The sequence below is a fragment of the Phyllostomus discolor genome, chromosome 6 (genome assembly GCF_004126475.2).
Source record: "Phyllostomus discolor isolate MPI-MPIP mPhyDis1 chromosome 6, mPhyDis1.pri.v3, whole genome shotgun sequence".
NCBI classification, from domain to species: domain Eukaryota; kingdom Metazoa; phylum Chordata; class Mammalia; order Chiroptera; family Phyllostomidae; genus Phyllostomus; species Phyllostomus discolor.
The window spans coordinates 83,761,576-83,782,740 of NC_040908.2; the positions used below are offsets into that span (position 1 = coordinate 83,761,576).

At 46.1% G+C, this 21,165-nt stretch overlaps 1 protein-coding gene across 2 annotated transcripts in view; it reads right to left on the reverse strand.

Annotated features, from left to right (window-relative positions):
- Positions 1–21,165, reverse strand: part of ZBTB16 (zinc finger and BTB domain containing 16) — a 190,936-nt gene that overhangs the window by 76,027 nt on the left and 93,744 nt on the right. The window lies entirely within an intron of this gene.

A 21,165-nucleotide genomic window follows, 5' to 3' on the forward strand; every position in this document is an offset into this window, starting at 1 on the left:
TACATAGGAAATCCTAAAGACACAACCAAAAATTAAAAACTGTTAGATCTAATCAATAAATTCAGTAAAGTTGCAGGATATGAAATTAACATACAAAATCAGTAGTGTTTCTATACATTGAAAATGAATTTTCTGAAAAAGAAAAAAATCAATCCCATTTACAATAGCATAAAGAAATAAAATACTTAGGAATAAGTTTCACCAAGGAGATGAAAGATCTCTCCTCTAAGAACTGTAAGGCATTAACAAAAGAAATTGAAGACACAGATAAATGAAAAGATAAATGAAGACACAGATAAATGGATTAGAAGGCTTAATATTGTTAAAATGTCAGTAATACCAAAAGCTATATATATATATAGATTCAGTGCAATCCCTATCAAGATCCAATGGCAATTTTTACAGAAGTAGAAAAAAAACCTCCTAAAATTTATATGGGCCACAAAAGACCCTGAACAGCCAAAGAAATCCTGAGAAAGAACAAAACAGGAAGCATTCCACTCCAAAAACAGACAAGTAGATCAATGTAACAGCACTAAGAGCCCAGAAATAAACCCAAGCATATATGGTCTACTAGGGTTTGACAAGGCAGCTAAGAATACTCAATGTCTCTTCAATAAATGGTGCTGAGATCACTGGATACTCACATGTAAAAGAATGGAACTAGATCCCTATCTTACACCATTCAGAAAAATTAACCCAAAATGGATCAAGACAAATGGAAAACCTGAAACCATGAAACTCCTGAAAGAAAACAGGAATAAAACTCCTTGACATGGGCCTTGGAAATAATTTTTAGATACGACACCTAAAGCACAACCAAAAAAGAACATAAACAAACAAGCGGGAAAATATCAAACTAAAAAGCTAATGCATAGATAGCAAAGGAAGCCATCAACAAAGTGAAAAGCAACCTAGAGAATAAAAAAATTTGCAAACCATATATCTGATAGGTATTAATATCAAAATACATAAAGAACTCATACAACTCATGCAAAAAAAATTTAAATGGGCAAAGGACCTAAATAGATATTTTTTCACAGAAGATACATAAAGGTGAACAGGTACATGAAAAGATGCTCAGCATCAATAGTCATTAGGGAAATGCAAATTAAAACCACAGTGAGATAGCACCTCATGCCTGTTAGAATGGCCACCATCAAAAAGATAAGAGGCATGGATGTGGAGAAAAGGGAAGCCCTTTGTGCACAACTGGTTTGGAAGTAAATTGGTGTAGTCCCTGTGGAAAACAATATGGAGACTCCTCAAAAAATCAAAAATAGAATTATCATATGATCTAGCAGTCAGTCCCGCTTGTGGCAATATATCCAAATGAAACAAAAGCACTAACTTAAAAAGATATCTTCACTCCCAAGTTTACTACAGCATTATTTACTATAGCCAAGAAACAGAAACAGCCTAAGTGTCTATCAGTGAATGAGTATATAGAGAGGCTGTGGTGTAGACATACATACATACACACACATTGGAATACTATTAGCCCTTAAAAATAAAAAAAAATCCTATCATTCTCAACAACACTGATGGAACTTGAAGGCATTGTCCTAAGTGTTAATAAGTCAGAGAGAGAAAGACAAATGCTATATGTGGAATCTAAAAAACAAATAAACTCACAGAAAAACGTAACACACTTGTGGTTACCAAATGTGGAGGATGAGGAAAGGGAGAATTGGAAAAAGGCAGTCAATAGGTAAAAATTTCCAGTTATATAACAAATAAGTATTATGGGATGTCATATACCACATAATAACTACAGTTAACATTCTTATATGGAATATAAGGAAGCTGTTAAGAGAGTAGATCTTAAGAGTTCTCATCACAAGGAGAAAAATGTTTTTGTTTTGCTCTTTCTTTATATCATACCTATATGAAATGATGGATGTTAGCTGAAGCTATTGTGATAATCATTTCACAACATATATAAATCAAAATATCATGCTGTATACCTTAAACTTATACAGTGATGTATGTCAATTATTTCTCAATAAAACTGGGAAAAATATATCCCAATTTCTGTTCTTAATTGGGGTTTTGTTGTTAAGTTGGTCTGTGTGTGTGCATGTATGCACAAAAAAAGAATTTATAATATTTTGCTTTGGAATATATTTTTCCCAATTTTATCAAGAAATAATTGACACGTATCACTGTATAAGGAGGGGTAGAATCAGGGGAGGGAGTTGGGAATGGCTGGGGTGGTGGGAAGAGATGGGGGGAAAGGCAGACAACTGTACTTGAACAACAAAATTTAAAAATTGGAAACAAAAGAATATCCTTCTGTGATTGACTCATTTTCTGAGCATTCTCCTTTTGACTTCTAAGCAAGTAAGATATTCTATCATAAAAAAACAACCAATTATATTCACCTAAAGTAGAAAAATTGGACTTTCACATAGATGAACAGCAGCAAGCTACAAAGAATGAAATAGACAAGGTTCTTGGATCACCTTTGGTTAACCAAAAAGTCCCTTTATCCCACTCTCCTTGAATATCCTAGTTAATCAAGGATTTACAGAGCAGCAGCTAACTCTTGGCTCTGAGGGTCTCTTCCCTTTCCCACCTCTCTCTGTATGTGCCCCTGATAACTTGCCTTTACTCACTGCCCAAATTGGATTCCTGCTCCCCGAGAACAGCAAGTAAATCCAGTTAGTTTGGGGCTGAAATATTTAAACTTTAGGCTGAGGTGTCCATCCTAGGCTCCTGCATTGTCAGTTACTTTATGTTCGTTCATACACACACACAAGCACGCATGCACGCGCGCACACACACACATACGCATGCACACACAGGCTGAAGGTCTCTTCAGACCAAAGCAGAACAAGCAATCCACAGCTCCCACCGATACCCTGTTCTTGATGACAGTGGTGAAAGAGGTCAGTCACCTGGCTTGCCGTCGCATCCACCAACCACCCCATCTCAGACCCAGGGGACTGCCACCTTCCCTTCCCTTCCTCAGTGGCACCTTGAGGCTGTCAGTCTCTCCAGGCCTGCTGTGGCTTTCTGAAAACAGAGCACTTCTATTTTTAGCCCTTCTCAGCCCAATAATACTCCCCACACCCATTCAGCTTAATCACTTTATTGAGGGCAAGAAGCAGGCTCTGCAGCCTGGGTGCTTCTGATGTTAGGAAGTAGTAAAATGTTCAAACTGGTTAAAAATGACACTCATTGGCTTGCCTTTGGTGTTTCTGAAACCTTAATTGTGGTTCAGGCTGTGGATCTAAAGAACCTTGCAGGTTTCAGAGTCGTTCTTTCTTACCCCCTACACCGTAATTGAGGTGTTACGTTACAACTACAGCACTGGCATTTTCAGGCTCAAAATTCAGAAGGCTTAAGTCTCCACACTTTTCAAAACAGAAATATTGCCTGTCTCGCCCAATGCCCAGCCTTAGCATGACCCATCCTGTCCTCAGAAAACAAAACAAATACAAAAACACCTTTTCTGGTTGATCTCAGGCAAAATAAGGTCCAGGTGGGGTAACTTTCCTATGTTAAACATTATTAAAGTACATCCGACAACTAAAATTATATCAAATTGCTACTTGAAAACAGGAAGGTTGGTTTGATATAGTTTCAGGACCTGAGAATCTGACATATGTAGAAAGCAGACTGTTGGCAGGTCTTCTGCATGCACCTTTGAGGCCATGGCTTCCAAAGCCTTCAGGTGAGTATCCAAAAGTGTGCAATCTGTGCAGGAGCTAAGGGATGAGAGAGGCGGGCTGCCTGGAAAAGGAACAGAAACAACTTTGCCTTGAAGTCAAGACCAAGGGCTTTAAAAGTAGGCAGCCCAACTCTGCCTCTTACTATTTGGCTGACCCTGGGCAAGTAAACTCAGATTCCTCATCTGTCAAAGGGACATAATAATAATACCAACCTCACAGAGCCTCGAGGGGATGAAATGAGACCCTGGAGTAAAGTGTCTGGCCCTCACCAGCCCTCCATAAACATTAGCCGTTATAACTGTTGTCGTCTTTGGTCTTCTTTCTGCCATGGAAGCCGTCTTAAGGCAAAGTGTTTAGTCTTTGTCTCTGCAGCCTTGCACAAGATAAAAAAGAAATTTGTGGCTATAACAGCTAACCATATCTAGTTGTGTACAATCTTGGCATGTCCTTGGGCACAAGGAGGATGCTCCTATGATTCGAAGTGGTTGATGGAGGCTGTCCCAAAGCAGAAGCTTAGAGGAGATGACTTCTCAGGTCCCTTCCAGCCAAACAGGCCACAGGTGGGTCCCAGGCCGCACACTTACCTACATGAAGCTACCCCATAGTCCTGGCCAGCTCCCTTTGCTCCCTCTTCTCCCTTCTTAGCAAGGCGCTCAAAGCACCTGCAGAAACTTCTCCTCTGCGGAAGGCAGAAGCAGGATGCCTCATGAACTTTCCTAGCTAGTTTCACAATTTAACTGAACACCACATTCCTGCCTCAATGCAGCCAGCCTCTGACTGTGACAAACTTCTATAGCTGTGAGGTAGAGGTAGAAGATGGTCCAGGCCAAAGACTGAAGGCAGAGCCTTGGAAATTCAAGTGGGAGTTAGAAAAGACTTTTTAAAAGGGTCACATTTTTTAAAGAACAGCTCCACATAAGTTGTAGAGCAGAATTCTAGGTTGTACAGGACTGAACAGCGAGGAAAGAAAGCTATGAGAGGCATGTGGTGTCAGAAAGATGGAGTGCTCTGTGACAATGACTCTTCCTGTCACCCCAGGGGGCCAGGGGCTATATCTGGAAGCACAGATACATGCTGTCCTCTAAGGGGCATGATTCAATGCTGATGGGCGGCAGGCCAGAGGCCAGACGGGGCCACCCAGAGGACACGTTGGCTTTACAAGGCCCAAGGGCTTCTGCCAGAGGAAGCTAAGAGGCCCTTGCCCAGCCCACTTAGCCTAGGTCCTGCGGATGGTAGGTTCAGGCTCCTACTCCTCATTAGATGATTCTGTCTAGTGCTGGGGTTTGGGGAAGGAGGTACTTCTAGAAGAGTTTTACCACAGAGAATTCTCTGGGTTAGGGGACCACTGAACAAGATGGAGGCATAGATAAGCACAGCTCACCTCCCTGCACAACCACAACAAAAATTACAACTAGGCTACAAAACAAGTATCACCTAGAATCATCAGAAAGTCAAGCTATATGCAAGCCCAACAACCAAGGAATTAAAGAAGTCACATTCATCTAGATCAGTAGTTGGAGTGGAGAAGTGCAGAGGCATGGAACTGGTGGCCCCACACCCATGTGTGGTGGATAAAAATCGGGAGGGATACCTTGGGAGAGAGAGATGCCAGCCCCACACCAGGCCACTCAGCCCAGGATTCCAGCACGAAAAAGATACTTCTAGCTGTAAAAACCAGTGGAGGTAGGAGCAGCAGAAGAAACTGCAGGATTCTCTCCTTTTAAAAGGCCCACAACAGACTTAGGATTTACACAGACTCACTCCCTCTGGGCTCCAGCACTAGGGCAGCAGCTGGAAGGGCACCAGTGGCACATGGGGAGAAACTGAAGTATCTAGCATCAGGGCAAGTGCCTGGGACAACTTCCTCCCGAACAAAACTCCAGAGGCCAGGCAGGAGCGTTGTCCTCTTTCTGAGCCCTCCCACACACACAGCACAGAGCAGTGACACCATATCAGAGACTCCATCAACCTGGTTCAAATGCGTTGCCCCACCCTGGTGATGACCTAAGGCTCTGCCCCTTCCAACTTACAGATGTGCTTTCCTACAATGGGCCACACTACTAAAACAGGGAGTCAATGCAGCTCTAGCTAATATATAGAAATAAACAGGGATGTTGCCAAAATGAGGAGACAAAGAAACATGGCCCAAATGAAAGAACAGAACAAAAATCCAGAAAAAGAACTAAACAAAATGGAAATAAGCAATCTATTAGATGTGGAGTTCAAAACACTGGTTATCAGGATGCTCAATGGCTGCTTCAACAGCATAAAAAAGACCCAGGCAGAAATGAAGATTACATTAAGTGAAATAAAGAAAAATTTACATGGAACCAACAACAGTGGAGTGGATGAAGGTGAGGATCAAATCAGTGATTTGGAACATAAGGAAGAAAAAAACATTCAATCAGAAAAACAAGAAGAAGAAAAAATCCATAAAAACAAAGATAGGCTAAGGAGCCTCTGGGACAACTTCAAGTGTACCAACAATGAATCATAGATAGCATGCTGGAAGGAGAAGAGAAAGAGCAAGAACTGAAAACTTACCTGAAGGGATAATGAAAGAAAACTTCCCTTATTTGGTGAAGAAAATAAACATACAAATCCAGGAAGCATAGAGTCCCAAATAACTTGGACCCAAAGAGGACCATACCAGGGCACATCATAATTAAAATGCCAAAGGTTAAAGATAAAGAGAGGATCTTAAAAGAAGCAAGAGAAAAACAGAGAGTTACCTATAAAGGAGTGCCCATTACACCATCATCTGATTTCTCAAAAGAAGTTTTGCAGGCTAGAAAGGACTGGCAAGATGTATGCAAAGTGATGAAAAGCAAGGACCTACAACCTAGATTGCTCTATCCAGCAAAGCTATCATTTAGAATGGAAGGGCAGACAATGTGCTTCCCAGATAAGGTCAAGTTAAAGGAGTTCATCATTACCAAGTCCTTATTATATGAAATGTTAAAGGGACTTATTTAAGAAGAAGAAAATCAAAATTAAAATGGTAATAAATTTACAACTATCAACAATCGAATCTAAAAAACAAACTAAGCAAACAACTAGAACAGGAACAGAATCATAGATATGGAGATCATTTGCAGGTTATCAGTTGGGAAGGGGAAGGATGATAATAGGGGAGAAGGTACAGGGATTACTAAGTACAAATTGGTAGGTATAGAATAGGCCGGGGATGTTGAGAAGAGTGTAGGTAATGGAGTAGCCTAAGAACTTACATGCATGACCCATAGACATGAACTAAGGGAGGGAATGGGGAGTACCAGGTAGAAGGGGGCAAAGAGGGAAAAACTGGGACAACTATAATGGTATAAACAATTTAAAAATAAAAAAGAATCCTCTGGGATAGCTCCGGCCAGGTAGCTCAGTTGGTTGGAGCATTGTTCCATGCACCAAAAAATTGTGGGTTCGATTCCTGGTCAGGGGATATACCTAGGTTTGGGGTTCAATCCCCAGTTGAGGTGTGTATGGGAGGTAACTGATACATGTTTCTCTCTCACATCTCTCTCTCTCTCTCCCCACTTCCCCTCTAAAAAAAATCAATAAACGTATCCCCAGCTGAGAATTAAAAAAAGAATCCTTTGGAAAAGAAAAGGGCACCAGGAGTTGTTGTCTCGATCCCATTTATGTAGGCCCAGCCCTTGCCCACACAGGACAGACAGGTCCCAGTGGAGACAGAGGGGATAAGCCTGGCCTTGTTACCTGTGGTCAAGCCTTGCTCTCAGCACATTGTCAGTAATGATGACACTGGCCCCAGTCTCCTTACCCTCGGTCAGCTATCCCCAGGCTTCCGAAGCCTAAACCTGTCCCTCTTTATCCTATATCCCAGAGTGCCTGACTCTGGACCCCAAATCTCAATCAATGCATATGTGGCCCAGCAGGGCTCTCCCAGCTGGGCCAGATTATTCCTATCAGGCCTCAAAAGAGGGTCCAGGAGATCTGGGCCATTTAGGCAGAAATCTCTGATGGACAGCAGCCTCCCAAAAGATCTGGTCTCTGGGCCTTTGTCTGTCCTGGGCTCATATTAATGAGACAACTAAGGAAAACTTCGGCAAATCAAGAGTTTCAGGGAGTTCTCTCTATACCTGGAGTTACCTTGTTACTGCAAACGGCTGTGGCCTTGCATAATTACTCCAGCAAAATGTTCATTGCAGTCACCAATGAGCTCTCGGTGCTCAATTAGCTTGTAATAGTCAATGAGAGCTGTAGAGGTTTCATCCAACTACCACAGAAGACTTCTTATTCCAACTACCTAATGAAAAGTTTAGGACTTGTTTTTTTTTTCTCTTTTTCCCTGGCAAGTGGAAGAATTCCAATAAAAGTGGGTGTTAGGAGGAAGGAGGAGGGAGTATGTTAACTACATGGGAAAAGTCTAGAAGAGATGTCATTGTCAGCTTGAATCCTGGAGAGTCTACAAAGAGAGCCCCCAAGTACAGAAGCATCAGCCCCTCTTTTCCTGGCTTCCCATCTATGGGGAGAGTTCCCTCATGAAAGACAAACACAGGGGCTTCATTCGTGTGGTCCAAGGATACAGGCTGGGGCTCTGGGTGCATCCTCCCTGTTCCTCATTTCCCTCCAGAATAGCCAAGTCTCAGTCCTCAACCTCACCAAGGTGCTTCCCTCACCAAGGTGCTTCCCCCTGGGCTTTGGGGAACCCTGGACACTCAAGACATGTGTTGGGGTTCATCAAGTCATGGATGAGAAAGGCATAATACTCTCAATCTAGACTTCATTTTAAACCTCATTTTCACAATTGGATTTGTTTTGTGGATACTTCAAAATGAAAGGACCAGCTAAAGTGCCCGCTGTTAATTTCTAATGCAGTGTTTCTCAACCTGGAAGCCCAGGAGGGTCATAACATCCTTAGAGATCTGAGGGTTCTCAAGTATGAGAAACCGGGCTCTACATGGGCAGAGGAGGAGAAAGGAAGAGATGCCTGCCTGGCTGCCTCTCTAGCTCAAAGTTCTTGCTTCCTCTTGACCAGAGGAAAAGCAAGCCTCTTTCCCACCATGAAGTTCCAGATGGACATGCCAGCAGGAAAGAGCCCATCAAAACCCCAAGAAGCCCCTTCTTGTCTTCATCGCCCCCATCCCTGGAAGTTTGTCCCTCCTATAAACTCTGCCACACTCACTCTTTCCCCCTTCAGAGGATGGTGAGCACACCCAGCCTTGTGGGAGGGCTTACATCATCTACTCAGCCAGACCACAGCCCCTTGCAGGTAAGGGCCCTGGCTGGCTTCAGCCCCTCTGTTTGTCCTGCCCAGTCCTGACTGCTACTGTCTCTCAGTCCATTATTGCTAACTGATGAATTCATTCATGGACAATTTTCTCCCAAGAGAGCCACATGTAGTAACCCAGAACAGTCATCGAGGTTTCTCTGCTGCCCAACCTTCACCATCTGGTTCCCATTTGGTTGATGTTTCAGTCCCCAGAGAAGGCTCCAGCATCCCCAGCACTTGCCTGGGGAAGATGCGATTATTGGAGAAATGACTGCATAATGAGCCTCATGCCAAGGGGTCCAGGTTCACTGGACAACATCCAAAAGGTCAGAAAGGCCGCAATCTTTCTGACATGTCACACTCTGAGACACTGGAAATCTTAGGAGCTAGTGACAATCCAAGTTGCGCCAGCTCCCACATTTCTGGAATGTAGCAGCACTGACCTGTTGCCCCTTTCACTCCTGACTCAGCATCACAGGCACACACACACACACACCAGGGCACAGCACCCAGCTGAGTCACCGTGTAGGAGGGACCATAAGCAGCAATCTGGTCCTGCCCCTCCACCCTGAGTGGGACCATGGTAGGGAGCAGGAGCGGGGAAATGACAAAGCCAAGCTCTTGCCAGGGTGGGAAGGTCAATACTCACCCACAGGCCCTTGAACAATGTACCCAGAACCATCCTACCCCCAGCCCCTACAAAGTAATGAGCACATGCAAGCTATAAGCAAACACATGGGACTCTGGCAGAGCAGAAAGGCGAATAAGCTACACACCTGTTCCTGATGGCTCAGGTATTAAGTCTTGAACATTATCTACTTACTGTGCTGCCCTGTCCCATCTCCAGGACCTCTGGCAACAGAGCCTTCTCTTTTCTCCCTATCTCAGCTCCCCAGTCTCTGAGGCATTAGTTATCTCTACATACTTAAAAGCAAGCATTCAGGCTGGGTACAGCAGTATGGTATACTCGAAAAGTAAGTGTGTGTGCATGTGTGTGCATGTGAGGGGTGGGGACAGTGTGCAGACAGCCTTGGCTATGACCTGATGTTACTTCAACTCTTTAAGCCTAGTGTCCTCACCTGCAAAATGAAATCAGAATCTCTGCCTTCTAAGGTCAATGTCAGATTAAGTTAGTTCAGACATACAGATCACCAAGCACCACGCCTGAACAGAGCAGGCATCCAATAAACGTAAGTGCACTTCCTCCCTCCCTTATCCCTATCGTCCATCTTGAGCCATTCATTTACCCCACAGATATTTACTGAAAGTCTGCTATGTGTTAGGCTGTGGAGATGCAACAGAGCATACTACCAGTAAGGTCTTGCCACTGATCTTTGTCTTCTCACCCAGACTGCTGACTCCCAGGGCTAGAAGGAAGTAGGGGAGTGCTTTGGGGCGTTCCCTTTCGGGAACCTATCCAAACCCTCGTCCACTCACCCATTAGTTTGTTAAAAAAACAACCAAGTTATAGCCACCTTGCAGGTTACTTTGCTAGGCAGTATGGGGCACATGGAAATAAATCACATGTTCTGAAGAAGCTTAGACCTAGTAGGTGAAAAAGGACAAGCAAATAAATAGCTGTAACACAAAGAAGGTGACAGGTGCCATAAGAGCAGATAGATAAATGGCAATGAGCAATCAGATGGGGGCAGCCTCGTCTTCTGCCCAGACAGATGCCTCCACTGGCTGAGCCGGCTGACTTTAAAAAGAAAAGAGAAAAAGGAGCGCTCGCAAGGCTGGCACCCGTCCTAGCACCGGAAACAGGCAGGATCTATTTAGAACGACTACAGGCAGTTAGAACCTTTTCTGGCAATTCCCAAAACTCGTGCTTCCTCGAGCTTACTGGGTAGCTGGACAGAACCAAACCTGTCAAAGTCCTACAGATTGGACGCTAACAGAAACTTGCCATTCAAAGGTCGGGTCCACACTGGGAAGAAGGTGGGGCTGGTGGGGAAGAGGTAGAGGGATTGGGAAAAACAAAAAATACCCCTCAAATATGAATCAGGGCAACAAGCAAAGGAAATGAATGCATTGTAGTTGCTTTACCACCTAATTAATTCAGCAATTTCAAAAACAATTTTATTTATGTTCCATTTACCAAATCAAAAGTAAAAAACAATCCTACTGATGCTAAAATAATACCTCAAGGCATCTATTTATAATCAGTTAAAAAAGGGGGGTGGGGTGAAAAAAAGCTGCCCTGTTTCTATACAATCTCTCCCAGGCAGACCACCAACCCTGAGAGAGGGAGAGAGAACGGAGCCAAGCCCTCTCTGAGAGCCTTCCTGGCTGCTGAAAACCGAGCTTGTCAAAAAAAACAAATCCATAATGGCCCGAGGCTCCTCTCCAATCTATTTTCTGCTCAGCTGGTTTTAAATGAAGTTATTATGAGTCATTAAAACACCCGCAAGCCAGTGGAAGTCAGCCAATTACAATTTTAAATTTAGCCTGTTCTCTGCCCCATTCTCTTGTTTTCTTCCTTTGCCCACAGAATGCTGCTGCTGCTATTTCTTCCCTCCCTTCCTCTACCCAAAGTGGAATAGACAGTTATGAAAATGCAGAGTACTGCATGGAACACAGAGTCATTCATATGAAACTTGAATCATTAAATTAAAAAATGCAAAACGTCAGCCCCCTCCAAAGTCAACTCCTGTCCACCTCAGCACGCTGGATTCCTCAGAAACTCCAGACTCAGCTCTAGAGGTCACAAGGCTATTTTTAAAATGAAAAGGTTTCTCAGTGGGGTCCTGTTGAAACCTTCCCATCTATCACATAACATCAATGTGTTCGTGGTGGAATCCAAGAAGGGGAACCACACCGCCGATACCCGAGAATTAATAACAAACAATGAAGTTGAAATGTAAAGGGAACTCGGGCTTTGCAATCAGGCATGAATGTTGGTGGAAGTCACTAGATAGATATGATGAGCTCATTTAGTTTTAAATCTGCAAGGTAATGGTCTGTGTGGGGCTCTTAGAGCAAGGGAACAATTTTGAGTATTTCAAGTAAACACTTCTCCACAATCCCTTTTTTCTCACACACACATATATAACATGGGCGCACACACAGCCGTCCTCATTGCTAGGAACATATATTGCAGCTTTTCCACACCTTCCAGGAGGTAAGTAGCGTCTTTCTGAAAGACATGTCCAATCTTGCTTCTTCCACTGACCCTAATTAATGGACGAGCCCGAATGTGGAAGCTCTGCAGAACAGACTCTTCGATGTAACAGACCCTTAGACGTCTACATACACTTCCCGTCACCTCCAGGACTGCTCGCTCTCATGGCTCTTCTCCAAGACACACGCACACACACCAGGAGGAGACCAGTGCTCTGCCCCCATCTGATGCTACTCTGCTGCCCCAGGGAGGCAGGAGAGCCAAAGCCACAGACCTAGGCAAGTGATACGCTAGCGGAGGGGCGGATGTCAGATCATTCCACTGAGAGTTACTGAAGGTCAGTGTGAAGGCCTGGACGCTACCATGTGTATCTATCCACCTGGGGGCTCCGGGCAAGATGGGACTTTGGGTCTAGCCATGCAAATGGGCTTCGTTTAGAAGACAGCATGAGATAAAAAGAGGTTTCCAGGTCCATGGTGAACCTTGGAAGTTGACTACAGGTGGGATGACTTGTCCTGACCCTTGCAGAATGCAGACCTGAGGCCTCTGAACATGGCCGCCCCATGCTCTGAGGGTCCCTGCGGCTGAGCAGGTGCCACAGTCCTATCCTTGACTTTCCCCACTCAGTTGCCCCGACTGTGGGGCCCTTCCCTGGCAGCTCCTCAGGGGGTCCACAAAGGCCAGTTCTCCCTGAAGGTAGTAGAGCTGAAGCTCCAGGCCCATCCCTTACACTGGCCCATTCCCTGGGAAGAGCTCTAACCCTTGCATGCATAATCTTTTCCTGAGAGAGGGCACCAGAAATTGTGTATGTCTTGGACCCTACCAAATCCTGATGGGCCCCAGAATCACAAACACTTTAGTAAAAGGTTACTCACTTATTCAACAAAAACTTATCCAAGAGCCTTCCGAATGCCAGGCAGTGTGCCAGACAGGCTGTGGAATGTGGGGGTGAGCAAACCACATGGCGCCGGCAGGCTCAGCACGCAGGTGCTCGGTGCAGACCTCTGTGAGCACCGTGCCAGTCAGTCGCGCTGTTTAGTAGCGAGGTCCTTGCAAACCTTATTAATCCTGCTCATCCATGTGCCCACACACAGCTCAGCTTAAGTAGGGACCCAGTAAAACAGGAGCCATGCTAAAGAGCCCCACTCTGGTCCCCAAGACGTAAGGGACAGAAGCACACAGGTTGCAGGTGCTAGGAGCGCTCTTGAGGCATCTGCTCTGGAGTCCTCCCCAGGCCTTCTGGGCCACAGGGCCATTTTGTTCCCCATCCCAACCCCCACCCAGCTTCCAAGCTAAGAAACTCTGAGGGGTGCCAGAGACAAGAAGACCCATGATGGATGGAGACAAAGACAGGTAAAGGCCTAAGGAGGAAAATGGAAAACACAAGGGGCACAAGGAAAGGCTGAGGTCAATACAAATGCAAAATAGGGACAAAGAGATGGAGTGAAATGAAAGGACAGAGGAGCAAAACTGAAAAATAAGCACCTGCCATCACAGAGCTCAAAGAGAGTGCTGAGAATGACAGCACCCAGACAGCATGGCCCAGGGGTCTCTGGCACAGCCCCAGCACTGGGACCCCAGCTCAGCCTGGTTAGAGAGAGAGCCAGAGCACAGGGGCCACGGGAAGAAGAGGACAGCAGAGGACCAGCTAAGAGTCCTGGTGCGGTGCATGTCTGGGAAGCAAAAAGCAAGGCCCCGGAAACAAGGAAATGACACTGCCTTTGGGTGGGTCCCATACAACATCCCTATCTACAGCCTCAAACAACAACAACAACAACAACAACAACAACAACAACAGAGGCCAGGAGAGCAGCCCACAGCTTGGAAGATGGAAAGGATGATGCAGAGGAGAGAAGGCAGTGGAGAATGTACAGCAAGACACATAGGATGTTCTGATTCCCACTTCTCTAGAGCCAATCATTTCCTGGTAAGAATGTCACTGTCTAGCTCCACAAAATCATATGGTGGTATGAAAGGGGGTGGGTGGGGACAAAGCACCCTATTTGGGGACAGAAAAATCAGAGAGGAGAGAGAGACATGCAGAAGGAGACACATGGAGAGACAGAGAGAAAGAAGAAGAGGTTATTACATAATTTCCACTTTCTTCTCTCCACCCTTAAAGTAATGTTCTATCTGACAGGCTCCTCTCTGAGGGGGGAAAATGACAAATCCAATCCAAAATTCAACAGCCTGTGTTCTGTTCAGAGAGCACACAGTGTACTGTACAGCCCATAAAACTCCAAACAGCCTCCAGACACTGCCGCAATCGTCCTCCATCAAAACACTTTGTCTTGCATACAAAAATAAGATACAGCGCTGAACAGAATACAAAATCAGCCCATTACAGTACAGGGAGACTGCTACTTAGCAACGAGGGGGCTCTAAAGCCTTGATGCTCTACAGGAAGCAAAATCTGTCGAGCCTGTTGGGCAAATGATAAACATTAGCAGTATTAAAAAAAACACAAAAGCCATGTAAATGGATAGACATAATGTGGAAACGAATTTATAGAATAAATTGGGATGGGGGACTTGAGCGTAGGGAGAAAGGCTGGGATCCAGAGGGGTAGATGTAACGAGCTTCCCAAACCCCTGCTAAGGCACCATATGGAGGCAGAGACATGTATGGGGGTGGGGGTACTATGTGAACCCCTCTTCACACAGGGGCTGGAGGTAAAGGGGTAGGAGGGAAGCAGTGAAAACACTGTTTAATACAATGACCTGCGGTGAACTTGCCAAACTTCCCCTGTTCCACTGGCCTGACAGGAGCAACATCTTCGGGGCCCGGAGACTAGACCCCACATCCGAGGCAGACAGATGCGGGGGCTCCATCCCCCGGGGTGCCAGCACTGTACCCAGCACCCGCGCAAAACCTGTCACTAGCTGTAAACAAAATCCCTGGCCAAAGAAGAAAAGTTAAAAAAATAAAAACCCAGACAACAAAACCAAAAATACCCCATCTGGGCTGGAAAAATCAGTATATTTCATCAGGTAAAGGGGAAAAATACTCTGGCTGTGAATCAGCAGCAAGGTTTCGGATCCCAGCCAAAACAGGAGCTAAAAAGCAAAACCATATTCTTCTGGTCTCAGTTTAGGCTCTTAGGCAGAAAGTGAGAGGGGTGGGGGTGGGGGTAGTGAGAAAGGGGGGAGATGGGGGAAGAAATGTATTTTTCATCAGCCAGTGTATAATTTATAAACAGCATTAAACAGTTTTTGTTTTCTTTTTCCTCTCTCCCGTGTATGGGCTTGGACAGCAGTCAAGCCTGCATTAATTTCTGCTTTGGGTACAGTGTGTTCTTGGAGGCACATCTGCAAGCGATCATAAACTCTCTGGAATGCTGGCAGAACATCCAGACCTGCAGGCAGGCCAGTGACGACACCGCTCTGGGAAAAAGTTCGGGAAGCAGGCCAAATTCAGAGTAGGGAGAGAGAGAGAGACAAGCGTGTTCAAGAGAGAGCCCGGGAAAGTGGCTTCTCTTCACTCTGTATCCTCTTTCCACACCCCTGGCACCCACACGGACCACAGGGAAGGCAGTAGGGCCTCTGAGCCACTCACATCTGTCACTCCCAAGCCCTCCACAGGCCCACTCCTGAGGGCATGTTGAGAGAGTGAAAAGACCTCTAAGTTTCTCCCTGGTTATCTCTCGGTTTTGCCCTGGTGACAAAGGAGAACAAGAAGGGACATTCATGGCAGAGAGGGAATGAAGTGGCCATGCTCCTAGGAGATACCCGACCGTGGAGAAGAGATGTGAATGAGGAGAGGAAGCTGCAGGGTCAGGAGAAGCTGCAGGTCCTGAGAGCCATCTCGGAATCCTAAGATGCTTCTCCCATCATTGGCATGGGGGCCAGCCGGCTCATTTTGTCACCTTGAAGTCACAGGGAATTTTCCAGCTATGTTGTTCCCCTACCCTCTCTGACTTTGGGATGAAGAATCTTGAACCCCAAAGCTTACTGTTACAAATACAAGAAAAAAGGCAACAAATACAATACAAAGATCTTTGACATCTCACAATTTTCTTTCCTTCTATCCAATCAGGACAGGGGAAAGCAATCTGGTTTTTGGCCCCAACCCTCCATCCCCTTCCTGCCAGATGGATGACCTGGGCCCCAGATGATGTGCCCTGGCCAGCCCATGATGCTGCTGGAATCAGAAAATCATTAGCCAAAGACCATTCTTTCCCAGTGGCTCTGACTGCAGGGAAGAGGGTATTGAGGGAGATTTCTCAATTAGAAGGGCTAGGAGGAGTGAGTGCAGAAGACAGGCCACTAACAGGACTGGGCTCTCAGAGGCAGGCTGTGTGCGCCTAACCAGTGCAAGAGGCACCAGCCTCTCTACACTCCATCCATGCCCCAAAATTGACCACCAGTCATGCCATTTCTCCAGGGAGTCTTGTAAGTCCTATATTCCTGTCCGGTCTACATCAAAAAGCCCACAGTCCTTTCTATTGAGAGGGAAAACGTGTTTGTTAATCCCTTATTTAATCTTCCAGTGGCTTTCCACCGAATGATGGAGGTAAAACTCATTTTTACTATTCAAGGCCCTCCACAATCTTGCCCTACCCTTCCCTTCTCCCCTCCCCCAACACACAGCCTATGCACCCCAGCTACACTGTGTATCACTATAGGCAACCTGGGCTTCCTCTACCAGTTCCTTTCAGAATCCCCTTCCCACCATTCATTGAAGTTCTACCGTCCTCTAGAACACCCTCCTCCTCTGAATCCCTCCTAGAACTTGTTGGTGCTTTGCACACTCTACCACCTTCTTTTCCCATTACTTTACAGTCAAACACCTCTCCCACTTGACTTAAGCTCCTTGAGGGCAGGGATGCTGCAGCATTCTCCAATGTAAAGTACATACAGCCTGGAGCATAATCAGTGCTTAGTAAATGTCCCCTGGCTCCAAAAATGAATGACACTCTCAGAATATGAGCAGGCCATGGAAATATGCAAATCTCTCAACAGTACCCAGCCAAGTCAAAAATAGGGGCAAGCAATTCTGGGTGTGCTCACTTATAATCCACCAGTATGTTAAGTATGTTAAGCCAGCTGTGGGAAATACTACCTAATGGGAAGCCATACACTAGCAAATCACAGAACTGACTGGAGTCACAGCCCAGAGCTGTGGTTTCTGCATGAACACCCCAGAGCTAGGAATCACCTCTGAAGTGACAACGAAGAGTGTCAAAGAGAAGCAGTCCATCCCTGTGCTTCCACAAGGGGTGGGGCAGCACAGAGTAAGGAAGGAGACTTTGGAGTGAGCCCAGGACCCAAAGGGGTCGGAGCTCCTCCCCTGCTCACTGCCACAATCCTATCCTCCAGGTTCACGCTCCAGAAGGGGCAGCTTTGCAAAGCACCGGAGGTGGCCAGTCGTCTGGCCCCAGCCTCTTTTGCAATCCTTGAGCCCTCCTGGACCCCCAAAACTGCCTCTCAGAATGCAGGGCCTGGCCAGGTCAATCTCATTAGTCAATGGTTTAGGTTACTGTTTGTTAATTTAAACTTGTTATCATCAGGTATAGCTCATAAACACTTACTTGATTAGTTTACGCACTCAAGTTGAAACCGAAACTTCAATTAAACCAAACATTCACTACTACCATTTAGGCCGCAGGACTGCCCCACCTTTTGGCGTCGCTAGGCCACACTGGAAGAAGAGTTGTCCTGGGCCATACATTACATACATTATAACATGTAATAACAAAAAAATTTCACAAATGTTTTAAGAAAATTTACAATTTTGTGTTGGGCCGCATTCACAGCCATCCTGAGCCATGTGCGGCTGTGGGTTGGACACCCCCAATAGAGTCTTAAAAAATAAAAAATGATTTAAAAAAGGAAAGAAAAAAAGAAAGAATCGTCTCTAGGAAGATACTCCTACAAAGCAAACAAATTATCAATTTCAACACAATGAAAACTGATTTAGGAGTGCAAATTTAGTACTCTGGTCACTGAAAATAAGACCTCACATTGTTGCTCTCACACGGGCTGATTTCCTTGCATAAGGAAATGGAGAGAAGAGGATGGAAAGAAGGAACCGCTGAGAGAGATAAACAAGCAAGAGCGGTTTATCCTTCATAAATAACATCTCTGCAGAATTAAATGTGGGCTGTTCTCAAGCATGGGAGAAACTCTCTCCTTGCCTCCTCCTTCACCCCTCCCCTGCCAGATTAGAAAAAAAAAATTAATCGTGTATGATGACAAACTTGGCTCAGCACTCACTGTACACACTGTACCCACAAGGCTGGCTCCCGGCCAGGCCTGGCCCTGTGCCAGCGCTACAATAACAAACACAGGCCATGCTAGCCAAGAGGGGGTGGGGGCAGCTAGCAGGCCCAGCAAGGGAGGGAGCAAGGAAGTGAGTGCCGTTTGGCTCCACTGAACAAGAGACAACAGCAGGAATGTGCCTGTGCAAGGGACGGCAGGTAGCACCATGACCCCAAACCAGGTCCAGACTCACTTCTCCACAACCTGCACCCTTTAAAAAACTAGTCCCCAGGATTCTGGTGCTAATGCTGCTTTTAGGCTCTTCACTGCTACTCTAGCCCTTGGTGATCTTCTGCAAAATGGGTCTACACCGAAGACCCTTAGGTGACTTTCTTGTCAGCTGACTGTCAGCTTCCTGCATGGAGCCTTCCAAGCAGAGCAGCAAAAAACCTCATACATCTCCTCTCTCCTCTAAATGTCCCACGATTCTGTGATCCAGCAACTGAAAGAGGAGGCAAAAAGTGTAAAGTCCAGCTAGTGCTGCTAGGGTCTGAAAGCAGATCTGGCACTACCAGGCCAGCCCTCCAGCCCTACACCCCACAGTGCCAGGTCTCTCCAGAGGCCCCAGGCCTTTGCTGTTTAACGGGGGGGGGGGGGGGGGGGGGGGGGGGGGGGGGGCAATCTAGGAAGTGGTCTAGCCTCACAAGCCCTTATTGCTTTTTTATTTTCAAGACATCATAGCCCAGAGGTGAGCAGTCTGAGAAACAACAGGCAGAAAAAGCAGGGAACAGAAATATCATTCTAAGCAGGCTATGAGCTATCTGCAAGATGGAATGAAAGCACTGTTTTGATTCATCACACTGTCCCCATCACCAAATCCTCCTTTACAAGAGCACTGGAAAGTGAATGTCAGAGGGACAGACCATTTGCACAATGAGACTTCAGGCATGGAAGGAAAACCCAGGAACCAGGACACCACTCCCACAGCTGCCAGGGCATCCCTAGGAGACCCTGAAGTAGAGCTCAGTTAAGGGTGTTGCAGAGTCACTCATCTTGTCTGAAGTGGGGGCTCTGGGCCTCTCAAAGCGTGTAAGAAGCTTCTCTCCTCTCTGCCACTCCTCACCAGCCCCACCAACACTGCTGAAGTATGCTTTTCAGTGGAGACAGTGGCTAACTTGCATTCAGCCCATAAGAGCCAGTGGGCTCCTGGCTGTCCCCCAGTGAACTCCTGGGACACAGTCTAAACAGTTTCCATCACAGAAAAAACCAGGAGAAGGACTACTTTCCCTGAGGTTGCCCACAGGTGTCCCAGGCTGCATTCATTTGTTCATTCAGCCAGTGTCTGTTGACTGCACTGATGTGCCAGGCAGTGTGTTGCACACAATGGAGCCAGACCCTGTCTCCAAGCAGCTCACAGTCAATTAGAGGAGCAGAGGGAAAGGAACATTACACAGACTGAGCACCTACCATGTCTCAGGCACAGTGTCTGATGTGAGCCTCACAACTTCTCTGAGGCAGGGTGAAGCTCTCTTCTGACAGATAAGGATACAGAGGCTCAGAGAGCTTACATTTCTCACCCAAAGCCACACGGTCAGGAGGAAGGTGCCCAAACTCCTAACCCTGACTCCCAAGTAGAAGAGATAAGGCAAGTCCACAAATAACCATGACACAAAGAAGAAACATTGTGTCCAAAGACACTTCAGATAAAGAAACATGGACACCCAGAAGGTATGCCTGCTTCCTGATGGAGGTAGGGCACTGTCAAGGATGGTATTGCGGAAGGGACCTTGAAGATCTGGGAAGACTGGGGAAGGGTTATTCCACACACTAAGAGCAAATCCAGAGGTAGAAGAGCCTGCCAGAGTACTGGACTCAGAGGAGTAAGGAGAAAGGATGCTTACTAAGCTAAGGGGGAGGGTTGAGAATGCTGTAACCACAGACTGAAAGTGTGTTACCTGCACACAAGTGTCTGACACCACATAGTCAGAGACCACACAGGGGCCCGGAGCAGGGAACAAATGAAATGGAAGACCCACACTCTGCACTTGGTTGGGGGCTGGCAAACCTTATTGGCAGGCAGCTCATGAAACCCCATGCTGAACCCTAAACAGCATAAAAAGCTGAAGGGAAGCATGAAGATAGATGGTGCAAGTAATAAAAACAGAACAAAAGCAGTACCTGAGTACCAAGTGGACACTGAATGCTGGAATGCCTGGGTGCAGGATGCTGGCCCATGTGGGACAGGTAGACAGGATGAGGGTGGTCAGTGGAGCCAGGAGTGGGGTGAAAAGACCTGACAGGAAGGAGGGACGGAACACACAAGCAGGTGGAATGAACAGGCCAACACAGACAGCCACCTGGTGAGGCCCCATCCCTGCATCTGGAGGAAGGAAGGATGAGAAGCAAGAAGGGCTTAGGGCACTTTAGAAAGGGCCCTAAAAGCCAAGGAGAGAGAGAGAGCTCAAGCATTCAATGCAGTGTAGATCCACTTCTACCCCTTGCTCTGCAGCAAGGCAGTGGTGAGCTAATGTATTAGAAACCACCCAGCAGCATTTACACGACCACACGGGCAGTGGATGGAGTGAGGACAACATCAAAACTGGGGTGAAGAGAGGAAGGTGGAAGCAGAAGCAATTGACATTCATTAAACATTAACTGTATGCCAGGGAGTGAACTACAGATACCTTTAACATATATTCTGTCACCTAATACTAAAAAAAAAAAATGGTATGAGTTAGTAATGCCTGCACTTTACAAATGCAGAAACTGGGGTTCAAAAGGCAAATCTGCCCAAGGTCACACAGCACATATCACAGAAAAGAGCTGAACCTTCGCCTGCCCAACCCCAAAGCCCATGTTCATTTCACAAACACAAAACTGGAGGGCCAGATGCTGGAAGCAATCTGGGGAAAGAACCAGCAGAGACTGACAGTTGGT